The following is a 13037-nucleotide window of genomic DNA, read 5'->3' as shown; positions in this document are numbered from 1 at the left end:
TCTAAAATATATTCTTTAAATGTCTGGGTGAAAAACAGGAACTTTTTTCCACTTTGAACACAATGGCTATGTCCAAAATCACATACTTCCATACTATATAGTATGCTAAAAACAGTATGCGAGCCGAGTAGTATGTCTGAATTCATAGAATTTGATAAACAGTATGCAGACGTATCCGGATGACCTTCTACTTCCGGCAAGGTTCTGAAGTGTACATCCGATGGACTCTACGATTTCCCATGATGCACTGCCAGAGACTTCATGATTGGGAGATGACGCGGGTATGTCACGTGATGATGACAAATGGCATCTGGTACGACAGTCCTTTATACTACTCACATTCATACTGTATGAACATAAAAATAAATATTTTTGTTACAGTAAACAGTGTCAGGCTATATAATTCAAATGAATCAGTGACATCTGCTGTCTTCTTAGTTCACAAACACAGATTTCTTTACAATTTAAAACACATTTTTGCAATCGTTCTGTTGGAGATACTGTTGTCCTAATAAGTTTTTTTGTCAATTGTACATATACCGTAGGAACAGTAAAACAGAAAATTTGGAGGTTTTAAAAACCTTGACTTTTCCAAAGCGTGGTATACTTGAAAACGATTATCATTCCTTGCCTAATTGGGTAGGCTAATTTGTTTTTTGTTTACTATAGATGACCTGTTACAACAGCAACTATAAAATTGCCAACATATTCATGCACAATAGTATAATTCAAATAGGTTTGTGTAGCGTTACTGTAATTACTGTAGGGTTTGTTTTCCTGAGCGCTGGCCAGGAACAGCCCAGGTGACAAAGTCTAAACGGCCCTATTCATCTATGTAGTCATTCATTCCTGTCTTTTTGATAAAATAATATACGGCTGTAAATAATCTGGTGGTAAATTCACATAAAGCACACTAAAATGCAGTTTGGGTTGAAACCTGTGCTGCATATGCATTTGGAAGCATACTAAATATGCAGAGCGGGTGGATCATGTCACTGTTTTCTGAACACTCTTTTACTTAAAGACAGCACACACTCACATCTTATCTTATTCAAGAGATTTTCTCATTGGGAAAATGTGCCAGGGTTACATTTTTGAGAACCGACAAATATCTGCTCGCTGGTACATATTGGCTGAATTATGTGTGTTAAAACGAATGCTACAGAACAGTACCGCTGACTGCTTACCTCTGTATGGAGGGCTTTTCTGCTGTAACTGGTTTGCTCCGTACCTCACCATGAACAGCACCATAATTTAAGCATAAACCACGGTTCGAGTGCTAGAGAAGGACAGTTCAGAAACCAGGCAAAATGAAACCCCTATTGCTTTAGATACATATGGTGATAGCTTTTTCTCTTTGGTTTGCTTTTGAGAACACTATTGGTTGGGTTTAGAGAGGGGAGTGTGTGGGGTTAGTTAAAAAAATGCAAGAAAACATAGTCCAGGGTACATATTTGTCGGTTCTCAAAAATGTAGCACTGGGCACATATTTCCAATGGGATAGTGATATGATAACTCTATGTAGCATTTTAGAGGCTGGTCAGGTGAACGAGGCTAATTGCAATGACACACATTCAATGTTCATGCTAGTTGTATGTAGTTTTTTTTAATTAATCAAAGCATGTAAATTAATTAATAGGTTGAATAATATAAAATGAATTAGTCGATTAAAAACGTTGATTTCAACTAATTATCAAGCATTGACTCAGAGCAGCTTTTATGCTATTAACTTTAAATTTTCACTCTGTGTTCAAAAGTTGCAAGATCCAATGCATTATTGGCTGGAACTGAAGAATAAACTGCAGGCTTCTGTGTTCCACCACAAGTTTCCCCAACTCTTGAGTCCCATCAGAACAACACCAGACGTATTTGTCAGACAATAGAAAATCCACTGTTTCCAGTGACCTCTGTGAAACAGACAAGAATAAGCTATATTAGCAAAATACATGCTTAACGTTTTTTTAAATGTCTGTTTAGCAAGACTAAAAAGAAAATTGTATTTCCACTTCAAAAACGTTGAGGCACTAACCTTCAAAATTTCTACATGGATCAAAATAATACTTTTGAACAATTTTGTTTTGTCCGTACATCGAAAGTCAATGGCAACGAAATATTTGGTTACCAGCATTCTTCAAAATTCTTCTTTTATGTTTAGCATGTTTAGTGCCATGCCTCCTTTTTAAAATCATACATTTATGTGCAACTGAATAAGAATTTATACGAATTAGCCACTAAACTGACAAAATGTAAAATAGATATGTTTCCTTATGAGATCAGGCTAGTTTTGGAGCAAGTAGAGAGTGAATGATGACAGTTATTAACTAACTGTATTACTTTAAATACACAATTAGTTCACCGCTATGGGTTTTGTTTTTGGAACTACAAGTAAACCTACTATTTTATAGATTTATGTACAGTAGATTGCGATTTTGGAACATTTTCGCATCAAAAAAGTTACCTCATTCTCTAGTTAAATTCTAATATATAATACCTGTAGCACTTTTTTCTTAAAGTTTATTAAAGTACACTTGGGCGGCACAGTGGCTTAGGGTTAGCACTCTCCCAAAAAGGTCGCTGGTTCGAGTGCTGGCTGGGCTAGTTGCCATTTCTGTGTAGAGTTTGCATGTTCTTCTCGTGTTCGCGTGGGTTTCCTCCGGGTTCTCTGGTTTACCTCACAGTCCACGACATGAACAAAACAACAAAATTGGCCGTAGTGTATAATTGGGTGTGTGAATGCAAGAGTGTATAGATGTTTCCCAGTACTGGGTTGTGGCTGGAAAGGCATCCGCTGTGTAAAACATACAGTATGCTGGAACAGTTGGCGGTTCATTCCGCTATTGTGACCCCTAATAAATAAGGGACTAAGCCGAAGGAAAATGAATGAATGAAAGTCCACTTTAATAACATACTAGTGTAAACCGCCAGATTTGTAGTTTTATACTGTCAGTTTTTTTTATCTAAACTTTATTATATTGTTTATTTTTGCATTGTTTTTAAAGGTATTGAAGTCTGCTGTTGAGAGACTTCATTAAATGAAAGGATAGTTCACCCAAAACATTTATTTGCCCACTATTTTTTTACTCGCTAAACCTTCGTGAATTTATATTTACTTTTGAACACAAAACAGGTTATTCTGAAGTATGTTGGGGAAAAAGCAGCCATTTACATCCAAAATAAATACTATGGAAGTCATTGGCTGTTTTTCTTACTTCGTGTTCATCAGAAGAAAGAAACTCAAACCAGTTTGGAACAAGTGGATGAGAAACGTTGACAGAATTTTTGTTTTTATGTGAACTATCCCTTTAGGAGTGGAATTTAAAAACAATTACCAAACATACCCACTAGAGGTCAGCATTTCTTCTATTACGTTCCCTACTAGCAAACAGGAAGTGTTTAGCAATACTTTAGAGCTCCTCACCACGCCTGAATCTCCACTGCTCAGTCCAGCACACAGCAAAGTAGGTGTCAGCCTGGTTCTGTGGTGTTGTTCACACACCGAGCGTTCCACCACAGATATTTTTAGCCACTGCTCATGTCCTGCTAAAAAAGAGTGCATAACATTCACCCAAAGGTCTGCAGAGTACAAAATGTGCAGTAGAAAAATCTCAAATGTGCTTTGTGTTGATGAATTTAAAGTGTTGAAAGTTCAGCTGGAGGTCAGTTATTCAACAAGTGATTGTGAAAGTCATGCTTGCTTATGATATGAAATATGATATCAAAATCCTCCAAGCCAGACTATTGTGTAACTATCATAGCAGTCAGCTTGTGAAGGCAGACGGGTGACGTACGCATTTGGCCGGTCCACACTGGAGTCCAGCACTGGAGGGAGGGTGGGATTTCCTGACCAACAGAGGGTAGGCAGACAGGCTGTATTCTTCCACTGAGATTAATGGAGAGCTGAGCTGAAAGCAAAGCCACGTTATAGTCTAGAGAAGAGGAGTTGAATTGAGGGTTTACGAATACTCTGAACACCTTACGTGTCTGAGGAAGAGATATTTGTGTTAAAATTGGTTTTTGGGGTAAACGGTCGCTTTAAGAGATGAGATTAATGCAACTGATAGCAGATCAACATTGCTACTTCCTGTTAAAAACAGTGAAGTCACTTTCCTGTTGGTGGGATGTTGATCTCACAAGTGTCATTCTCACCTGATTATTTAAACCATATGCTGTTACTGATACAATTCTCAGAAGTCTTTCATCCCTGCAAAAAAAATCAACACTTGTATTAAAAAAAAAAAAAAAAAAAAAAAAAAAAAAACATAGTTCATAATTTTATAGACTAAAAAGAAGTTAAAAGACGAACAGCTTCAGAAACTCATGGCAACTGCAGCTCTCAAAATTCGCTTTCCAAGCTAAATTTACAGGAAAGCATCAGATTGGTAATTTTGATCATGTTTGGAGCTAAACTTTGCAGGACGGTAAAACACTGGTGCATTTTAGTTGTAAAACGACATTTTAGAATAAAAATGGTCCTCGTCTAGATGAGAAAAATGCTCTCCATCCTCATAAATGGTCTAAAATGCACGACATGTGACCATTCCATTTTGCCGTTTCCACAGTTGCAGTCTACCAGTTGTGTTATGGTCATATAAGAAGGGCTTGATGAATCAGAGAACATAACTCAATAGTCTAAAATACTAGAGTGCGATTGTAGATCAGATGTTTATAAAAGTTTGTGTTTTATCCTGTCTATACTGAAAGGAAATATCAGCATTTCCAAACTAAAACAGAAACTTTAACATTTTCAAAATGCTCAGTTTTCACAGATTGAAGATGACGGAGGAATTTTTAAATCGTAACAAAATTGTAACACCAGGCGTAATCATAAAAAAAAGAAATTGCATCAGTGTAAATGCTACCAGTGGACCCATCTTGCTGTAAAGGGAGATGCTGATTAATTTAGAAAATTTGGGATTTAAAAAAGGAAATAATATAAGGCAAAATGCATGTAGTTTGGGTGAGTAAAACGCAAAGTTTACTTCTTAATGTTTTTTTAAATTAAGTAATAAAATCTTTAAATGCAATATTTCTCGAAGTAACGCACTACTCTTACAGTATTATACACTGTTATACTCCTGTGAAATAAAGGCACTTTTTTTGGAGGGAACGCAATACTTTTGTAAGGAAATGCAAATGTTTTACACAACAATTACAAGTTTCTTTACAAGAGAGCCCTGAGCTTATAAGATCCTCGAGCCCTGGGCTCCCTCCAGTTAGCAGGGTAAGAGGGGAGTTTGAGCTCAGGTAGATCTCTTGTTATTGGCTAATGACAGATTATAGGGATAGCTATAGAGAAATATACTCTTCTCGAAATTAGTTTATGAATAAACTTCACAAAATACAAAGCGATTTTGATATCATTTAACTACATTGATGTCAAAACAACATCAAACTGACATCTAGCAAAGGTTTTTTGTTTTTTTGTTGCTGTTTTGATGTTTTGACATGTTTTTTGATGCCATTGTTTATGTACAGTAGTTTTTATCCAAGGTAGTTTGCAGTGTAGGGATACAAAGTCCCTACAGTGATTTTGAATTGATTCGTAACTGAAGGTTTCAGATGAGTAAAACTTATCTTATATAATAGTACTTATTTTGTTGTTATTTTGGTGGTCAAAGAGGCATCAATGTGTGGATGTCAAAATGACGTCAAGGTTTTGACATCAAATCAATTTGCATTTTTTACTTTTTACATGTTTTTTTTTAGCATCAAGGTGCCTGCTGGGATACTTTCATGAGAGAATGCAAATGTTTTATGAGATAATGCAAAATAATAATGCACTACTTTTGCAAGCGAGCTCAAAGTTGCTTTAGAGAACACAATACATTTGCAACCCATCAAAAAGTGTCATTTATTTCTCAATTATTTTAGAGATAATTCAATACTTTGTAAGAAAGGTGTTTTTTCTTGAGGGAAGGCAAGACTTTGCGAGAGAATATAACATTGTTGCTATCGACTGTAATACTTTATGACGGAATGCAAAGTTTCTTCAGGAAATGTAATACTTTTTGTGAGGGTGCACAAAAGCATTGAAATGTAATTTTCCCCCCATCATTATGTCCCCTTAGGAGCTCTAAAGAAAACAGCCTTTTTATTGTTTCTGGCATTGCTCACAGGGTCATTAAAACAGTGTGGATTAGTAAGGATCTATTGTGCCTGGATGATCACCCCGTTGCAGTCTTGGCCTGAATCCAAACTAATGCTCACATGCCACAGCTTTCCCATCATCCTCTGCGCTCTTCAGGCCATCCAGTCCAGAGGCCTCGGTAACATCAGGCATTCCACACGAAGCTGAGAAGTCAATGGAACACTAGCATGAATACTTGTGGTAAAACCAAATACACCCACCAATCTGTTCAGAGATAAATGCATTTGGAATGTTCCCTTATTTTACACATTGACACGACTCCGGCTGGATTCCACACATACTAAAGATCCCCTAAAGCAAGAAGCTCACTGTGAAGAGCACAAAGGACAAACCAGCCTGCAAATGTGGTGAGATAACTCTGCTGTCATCATCTGCTTCCTCCCACTGATCTTCATACACCGTCTCTCGGAGATCTGCGAGGAAATGTAACATTCAAGGCCTTATCATTTTGTCATCATTTCACACAGCAGAAGTCTGTGGTTACAAACACAGTGGTGTCAGAAAAGTCTTAGTAATTTGAGTTAACAAGACAACTACTTGATAGCCCTATTATTATGTCTTTGTTGTATAAAAGGTGATCTCTTTAAAATGTGTTTTAAAGAAATACTAAATTTTTTTTGGAAATAGGCTCACATCTAGAGTTAAAACAGTTGAGTTTTACCATTTTGAATCCATTCGGCTGATCTCCGGGTCATAAATCATTGAATCAGATTAGATCAGTAGCATCTCGCTCTAAATGTCTAAAAAAGAGTTTTGATTATTTATTTAAAGCTTAACTCTTTTTTTTTTTTGTTACATCGTGTGCTAAGACTGACGAAAAATGAAAAATGAGTTGCTATTTCTAGGTTGACATGGCTTGGAACTATATTAAATAGAAAATTTATCAGTAACTCTTTTTTATTATTGATTTATGCTAAGCTAAGCTAAATGTTGAGTAAAATGCAAAGTGATCTGGAGATCGACTGAATGGATTATAAAATGGTAAATTCAACTATTTAAAGGAATAGTTCACTATATTGAACAGGAAAATTATCATGACCTCTTTTTTTATTATTGATTTATGCTAAGCTAAGCTAAACTAAAAGTTCTCCCCACTAGACCTGGAGATCAACTAATGGATTCAAAAATAGTACAACTCAACTATTTAAAGGACTAGTTAACTATATTGAATATGAAAATTATCATTAACTCTTTTTTTATTATATGCTAAGCTAAGCTAAGCTGAAAGTGCTCCTGTCATTTGATCTATTTTGATAAACTGTGAAAATAACCCATCAAAACAAGACTTTAAGACTAGGTTGACTGTCGTGTTGTGGCAGCTTATCGGTTTTGGTGAACGCATATAATTATTTGTCATGAGTCCTGCATCCAGCTGCGCAAGAAAACCGATAATACGATGTAAGTGAAGTTCTAAGTCTTGGACCTTACTCTTGAAACAAAAAAATGAACAGTAAATAGATGTGAAGCACCAAAAGTGGCCCATATTAAATTTCAATTTTACTAATTTGGCTTTTGTTATTCATGAATTTTTGAATGTACTTTTTTACAAAAGAGACTAGAAAAAATCGTGAAACTCTACAAATTCTAAAAAAAGAAAAAGAAAAAAAAAAGACAAATTCTGACTGAGGAAAGTTCAATGTGCTCTCCATTTTGTTATTTGACTAATAAATGACAATAGACTTCAACATTGTTAAATTAAAGACTTTAACAAATTCCTATATATTTTTATTTATTTTTTTATTGAAATTTATTGAATATAATGTAATACATTTGTATTTGAAATTTATTCTTTATTCTAAATATTTAGGAACTGTTTTTGATACTTCAAAAATCTCATAATTAAATAGAACTTGAGGCAAATAACAGCAAAAAGGTCCACTGTTTGAGAAAAAAAGAACCAGCCCTTTCACCAGGCTGGCTACGTTGCTGTCGTAGTACCTTAAACATACAAAAATGTACACTAAAAAGGTACTTTAATAACTTCCACCTGTATGGTACATCTTTTAAAAAGGTACCACCCCAGTGACAGATTTTGTACATTTATTGATGTGGATAGGGGATTTGTAAAATAGGCCTATTTCCTAAAAAATGTGAAAGCACAAACATGTTTATGTTCGGTAGTGTGTTTATATAGTAGGTTACATGTGGGTCAGGTTTGCTTGGGTGAAATTTGAACACCTGCATTGAGGTTTCTTTCCTCATGTTGACTCTCACCTTTTTCACTGATAAAAGAAAGGGAGGCACTAAAACCACGGGCAGAGATGGTGCTGTCTGTGCTGAACTGCAGATACATTATGTGACTGTAGCTGAAGACAGCTGGAGGGACGCTTCGGCCACATACTGCCACTTAAAGCAAAATAAACAACAACAAAATGAACAGCAGAGCACTGACTACATTTCCCATAATGCTGCATTTTTTCCCTGTGGAACTGATAACAGTGACACTGTAACACAGACAGTGCTTGTAACATTAGACTTCTGACTCTGTAACATTTGCATTCTTAATGATAAAATAAACCTGAAGAGCCACTGAAGTGTTTTAGATCAGTACGTATTTATTTGTAAAGCCTTTTTTTTATTATTTGTCAGATTTTGTTTTTAAAATACTGTCATTTTCAATTTTCTATTCATCAAAAAATCCTGAAATGTTTCGAAAATTGACAAAAGATTTACTGTAGTTTAGTACATACAAATAAGAAAAAATAGCAATAATATTTTCTATATTTTTTAATGAGAGACTTCTTTTAAAAACATTAAATTTAACCAACCCCATAAGCATTAGCATGTAGTTCTGTTTAAATTAAAACAAAACAAATTCTTATCTATTGCTTAATAATCCTTTTATATTTTACCTATTTCATCCTTGCCATCAATGTCTCCAAACACTGTGAGTGAATCATATTCACAGTCCTCTGACTCCTCAAGATCAAAGTCGTCGAAGTCGAGCTTAAAGGTATATAATAGTGTTATTATATTGCAAAAAGCATGTTAGAAATAACAAACAGAATGATTATTGGGGGGCATTGTTCAATTTAGTGCTTCTGACACAGATATATAGTATAATTTTCAAAAGTTATATCTGCATTGCATTTTGTAACAACCTGACTGCAGTAACGTCACAGCCTCACTCTTTGAAGTCTAATTGAGTTTCACATTTTCTCTTGCAGTGAAACCGATCAGAGCCTCCAATCTCCATGCATGCATTCATGACCGGACAACAGGTCACGACTGGACAGAGAAGCCACCAGGCACCGACTGAGCCAACACAGGGTCTGCAGAGTTGTTTTTACCTTAACTATGTGGCCCTTCGGGGCATAGATGACCCAGCGGCAATTGGTGTTGTTGCTGTAGGCTTGCGGATAGGCGGGACTTTTTACAGCCCCCTTGGGCTCTAACAGCACTACTGTTCCACATTCAGCCCCTGCACAAACACAAAAGGAGAAACTGGTGGAATGGAGCCCGGCCGATGACGTTGCACCAGTGTCACATTTCTGTCTGGCAAGGGTCATATCGAGGGGAGCAGGGTGGTGATTTGAACCTCGCTCTTACCTTCTACGAACTTACTCCGAATTGGTGGATGCCCCCTGGCAGACATGCAACTATGGAAATGGTTCCTTTGAGATAAGATTCTCTACCCTCTGTAGAGCCTGAATGGCTGCAGTGTGAAAACACAACTCTACTGGGGTTGCCTACTGCCTTACAACCTGACTGGGGAACTGAGTACACCTTGCAGTCCAGGTGATGAAACCAACAGATAAATTGAGCACAACATGGACTGCTATGAAGAGGACATTATGGGTGGATGGTTTCTGGAACTCTATTGATACACATTTATTTACATGTAAATGAGTCAGTGCTCAAAATACAGCATTAGGCCTGTGCAAGCATGCTAATGAAGTACACAGTGTGCAAACATGTTATTTCAATCATCCACGCAATGTACAGTATGGTAAACTCAATGACTTATATTGCACAACCCATTCTGTATTGTCACTGTAATGTTAACAAACAGGCTTGCGCATTCTGAATTCCTCAAGCATGTTTATTATGTTGCTTTCAAGCAATTCGAACATTGACTTATTAAAATATTTCACAACAACAAGAACTTAAGAAACCAGTCTGACAGATTCAACTCACCAAAACCGTAGTCCTCAGGAACACCACTGAACTGGATGGTGAATCCTGCACCTGTGCTGCTTATGTCAGATGCAAATTGTACTTTGACATTATGGGAAGCACCAATAAGAATCGAGGAAGGAGGCTGACTACCACAGAACCTTCCTGGTGAGCAAGGTGAAAAGGTGAAACATCAAACCTCAAATATACCAAGTCATCATTTATTTGTTCCCCTTACCTATTTGCCTGTTATCATCAACATACACAGTCAGGTGGTCGTTTTGGCATTGAATGTCATTCTCCAGGTCAATCTCATTGAACTTCAGTAGAATTTGCTTACCATTGGTGACTCGAATGAACCACAAACACATTCTGCCCCAAAAAAATTGTGTAAAGGCTTCCGGTTTTTTCAAAATATGTAAGATAATTCAGATATTACTCACTCATTGTTATTGTAACTTTGACCTGGACGTGCTGGGTTTCTGATGACACCTTCACTTCCAAGAACCACTCCGTCAGGTACACTGCACAGAGACCTGTCCAAACCTATAGTACATTGATTTTCTTAAGAAAGTAGTCATTTATTTTAGAGACAGAAGTTTTCCAGAAACGTTGTACCTCCAGTTATTTACCATACCAGTACAAAGAGTTTTATAGCAAATGACAACAGTTTACAAATTCTAACTCAACCAAAGCACCCACCTTTCCTAAGATTTGACTTGATCCATGACAGGAACATTAAGACATCAGTGAATACTCCAGGTGAGCCTCTTCTGGATGCTGGTTTGAACTTGTTGTTATTCCAACTTCGACCGCAGCCCTTGCCCCATGACGTGACCCCCACAGCCACCCACCTTCCATCTGCTCTGGGGCAGAGAAGAGGACCCCCAGAATCCCCCTGAAGTAGAGGAAGACACATGGGAACTCAGAACTGAGAGTTGCAAGTGTTTGGATCATCTCTGCCAACTCGAACCAGTAGAGTCTTGAAGGTGTCAGTAATGGCCATGGGTATGTTTAGGGAGACTTGTTTATTGTCAACATACTTGACAGGCATCTCTCCCTCCTCTTTCTGGGCCAGCACACATAACTGTGAAGGTCTTCTGCTCTGGTCTAAGAGTTTGTATGAGTTGTTTGCATTTGCTTTGGTCCAACAGGTCCAGATGTACCTCCTGAAGTACAGAAGAAAGCGACCCTCCTAAAGAGAGAACAGACCTTTTCAGCTTTGTTCCAAGACCTGTCTCTCAAGCTATCATTGTTAATCGGTTGCTCAAATCATTTCTTACTCTCAGTAATACGACCCCATCCACCAACAACACACATGGTGTTTGGTACAAACCTCTCACCAGGATAAGGCAGACAAACAGGTTTAATAAAATCACCTGTGAAGAAAGCACATCTGAAATTAAGAATAAAAAAAGTTCTATAGTTGAAATAGTATGACTTGCAAAAAGAATGACTTGCCAAAGTGAATGCGTCCATTAATCTCAAGCAAAGCAATGTCGTAGCTCATGGGTGAGGTTCGTTGGTATTTTTCATGGAATTTTATAGTCTTTACTTGGAAGCTTTTCTGCCCTCTGTCAACTTTTCTTTGGTTGAAATTACCTGCTACAGCCTCAATCCTGTGCAAAAAGTCCCTAGGGCAGGCAGTTATATTCAATAGTAAGTCAATGAAGCGTTGACAGGGTCAACAGTTATGATTAGTCATGAGTAAATGAGTATACCTACTTGGATACACTTGCAAAGCAGTGAGCAGCTGTCAAAAGCCAGTGGTCTGTCAAGATAGCTGCAGCACAGAAATGTGATCCTCTGATCCTAAGAGACACCTGTAGATGATCGTAGGATTTATTTTGCACAGGGTGAGACTTCAGTGCAAATTTAATTATGCAATCTGTATAGAAGGACATGTACCAGCCATGGATGGGAACCATGTCTTGCCTCTGACCCTCCAACTACCCTCAAAGAACGGTCAAGGATTCCTCTTGCCTTACCAGATCCACACTTTGCCTCTGGATATCAAGTGACAGAACAAAGATTAGTCATTAATCCGTAGCTCCTTCCAATTAAATTGAATTTAAACATATTCTTACCACTGAGATAAGGACCAAAAGTCACTCCAAGACAAACCAACAAGCTGAGGAAGCCAGCAAAAGTCTTGTAGTATAATTCAGACATCCTGAATCATCTGCTGTTTAAAGACTAAGTTTGGGGAATTTATAGAAGTGATGGAGGGGTGGTCTTTTTGACAAATGTACTACTGAGGTCACTCTCATTAACTTTACACAGGAAATGCACTGGTTGAACGGTAGATTGCATGGTAAGTAGGTCTTTTTGATGCATGTTTTACACCTACACTCAAAGATAGTTTGAAGTCTGCTGACATTACAGATCTAATTCAACCACAGGAAACCTACTTACATTTTTTGTCCATGTGTGTCTCATTAATCTTCTCTAGGGTACAAGGAACATCAGCAGAAAAAGGTTTTACAGCTGCTTGTGATTCAGCTGAAAGAGAAAAGCTTCTTCGTTACAATAAAATTTCCTTTGTGGAGCAGAATGACCTTTCAATTTGAAGGTTTATTGGAAATGTTTGGGTACTTTCTGAGTTTATGCTTAAACAATATAAATTATGTAGATTTTAGGACTTACACTGTATGTATTTTTTTCTCTTACAGATTTTTTGAATTAATAAAAAGGATGATCTTTCCAGTTCCAGACATGAAGGAAACTGACATGATTTCATCAATCATCAGTTGCATTTAATGTCAGTAGATTT

At 37.1% G+C, this 13037-nt stretch overlaps 1 pseudogene; it reads right to left on the bottom strand.

Moving 5' to 3' along the window:
- Positions 1–1739: 1739 nt before the first annotated feature.
- On the bottom strand, positions 1740–12436 carry LOC130219038 (ovochymase-2-like; annotated as a pseudogene).
- Positions 12437–13037: the final 601 nt, after the last annotated feature.

Source organism: Danio aesculapii, chromosome 25 (assembly GCF_903798145.1).
Source record: "Danio aesculapii chromosome 25, fDanAes4.1, whole genome shotgun sequence".
Lineage (NCBI taxonomy): Eukaryota > Metazoa > Chordata > Actinopteri > Cypriniformes > Danionidae > Danio > Danio aesculapii.
Note: the sequence above shows the minus strand (reverse complement) of the source record. Positions and strands in the feature narration are given on the sequence as shown.